This window comes from Neltuma alba, unplaced genomic scaffold (assembly GCF_004799145.2).
Source record: "Neltuma alba isolate B1F8T4 unplaced genomic scaffold, ASM479914v2 tig00013307_pilon, whole genome shotgun sequence".
NCBI classification, from domain to species: domain Eukaryota; kingdom Viridiplantae; phylum Streptophyta; class Magnoliopsida; order Fabales; family Fabaceae; genus Neltuma; species Neltuma alba.
In genome coordinates this window covers 14,042-16,650 of record NW_021637584.1, presented here as the reverse complement: position 1 = coordinate 16,650, position 2,609 = coordinate 14,042, and positions in this window count along the sequence as shown.

Sequence of the window (2,609 nt, the reverse complement as noted above, 5' to 3'; positions counted from 1 at the left end):
ACATGTGTTTAGGATTATATATCTTGAAATTATAAAGACTAATTACAAAAAGTTATGAAACATTAGGAACTTGAGTAAACTTTAAAGACCAAATCGATAACTGAAACAAACTTGAGAATCAAAATTATCATTATACCAATCAAAAACTATCCACAAGTATTTAGTCAGAATGGTTTTACGTTATAGCAGATAAGAAAGGAATGAAAAAGTACGGTATGCCAAACAATGATACGATCATAATTTTTTGACCTGATTTTTTTATTAATACATGAATTATTGTAACTAATATCGTTAAATTATGTTTTGTGATTAAAATATCTGTTTGAAACGCTGGTAAAAATATTAGTCTTAATTAACAATGCGTGTCTATATAGGATAAAATAGTTAAAAGAAAGAGGGCGACATGACAAGTAATTCCCATCCAAATACAACTGTTCAAGGGGGTGGAAAGGGAGAAAAGAAGAGGCATTGAGTGACCATTTGATTTGTATGCTTCCCTGTTTGCGTATGTCTTCCTTTACGTCCTCTCTATCTATATATATAGCGGCAAGAAGACTCTAGCTGCCCACGGTGTTTCAAAACACAAGTTGACTTGTTTGTGCAGCAGAAATGACTCGGACTGAGAAAAGTGTAACAACTAGGGCAAATTAATAAACACATCACGATTGTCTCAGTAAAGCCAACCAAGACTTGAAAACTGAGTCACAACCAAACAAACAGGGGAGAAATATAGTCAATGGCCGGTGATCCCCAGAAGTCATGTAAGAATAAATTTAATAGGTATTTATGAAATAAATTTCATTAAAAAGTTAAAAATTAAGAACTCAGAGACTTATCTATCCTCTGTTCTGGGTGTGATTAGAATCAATGACACATAAAGATAACTCTGATCTATTATAAATCTGACATCTGATGTATTATTCAAACAAATCTGGGAGAAAGTGCAATTTTACCAGAAAACATTTAACAAAACCATGGTATACAGCACAACCAAATGTAGCTGAAGATCATTAGAACCTAAGCTCTATTGGGTACGCAGTCAATTTCTCAGAAATTGTAGGCATGAGGCATATATAGTTCAAAAATCCGCTTCAATAAGCTAAGTTCAGTTCCTGGCATTGCGTGCACAGAATTTATGTGCCATCCTTTAGTAATTGTCTATTTTGTCAAAGCTTGTGTGTTGAACGAGTCATGATTATAATAAAACATAAATGATAAAGTTGCTGATGATGAGATAAGAGGATGTGAAGTATATATGATATCCCATACATGTCATTTCTTATGTCAAAAAAAAACTTGAGTTTTGTTTTATAAATGAGCTTCAACGTTTTTAGCATGATGTGAAAGGTGAGAAAAAGATGAAGATTCGTTGCCCCATAATACACGATTGGGCTTAAAGTACGTGACCTCTCAATTTGTGATTGATCATGACAGTTGCTAACAATGTTCACCAATCACCACACAGTAAGTTTTATATTCTAATCATAACCATTTAAAGTCAGTGCCTGTGCTTTTGACGTTTCTGCAGAATCAAACAAACTATGCTCCATCATGTAGATTGAGATTGTTGCGCCGCAACTAAAACATGTTGAATGATATAATTCTACAAAAACCAGAAACTTGGTTGAGTTGACTCATAGTATCTGTTGCGGGTTATGCACGAGACTGAGAAAGAAAGAGAAAAGAGAAAGGGGTAATTATATACTACCTTCTGCCTAAATATAAGATCTACTTTATAGTGTAATTATATAGTCTCAACGGAGAGAAAAGAATAAACAAACGATGGCTCCCACAAGGATGAACGAAGAATTTGAGGTTCTAAAGAGAATTTGCAGAAAACCGAGAAAGAATGAAACAACAGAAAAGGATCAGATTTAAGCCTGACATAATAAATCGCGTATGCACTTGTTTAGAAACTATCAGTTTTAGGTGGTGTTTGGCCAAGCAGTGAGATAGTTTCATCATAAAGTTAGAAATATAGCTGTAACATGTATTGATGATGTTATATGGGATTCCTCTGCTCGGGGTAATTGACATATTTATGATCGATTTGTTTAATCAACATTCACAACCTTTTTAGACAAGAACAAGGTATATATGTTAATTGAATTAACCTATACTGAATCCTGATGATTCTGTGGTGGAGCAGGTTGATGTTTTTCATAATTTTAAACTTCAAAAATCCTTTGTTCCCACTAATTAAAAATTTTTAGACAGATAAAACACCTAACTATATACTACCTCCAGTCCTTAATATAAGAGCTAGTTAACTAATTTGAGTAAATTAAGAAAGTTTGTTAAATTAGTTATTTGAAATAAATAGATATCGTCTTCCTTAAAATACTCTTACTAATTATGTGTATTACTAGAACTACCATTTAATAGAATATTTAACATGTGTAACTATTACAAGGATTATTTTGAAAAAAATGAATAAATATAAGAGACAAAATAGATTGTACTCTTATATTGAGAATCAAATTAAAAATTAAACTAGTTCTTATATTGCACACCAGAGGTAGTACAATCAATTGTAGTTAGTTGTGCACAGGCGATAAAACTGACACGTCCTCACTAAATGCACACGCAAAGTACTACTTTCTGTTTTT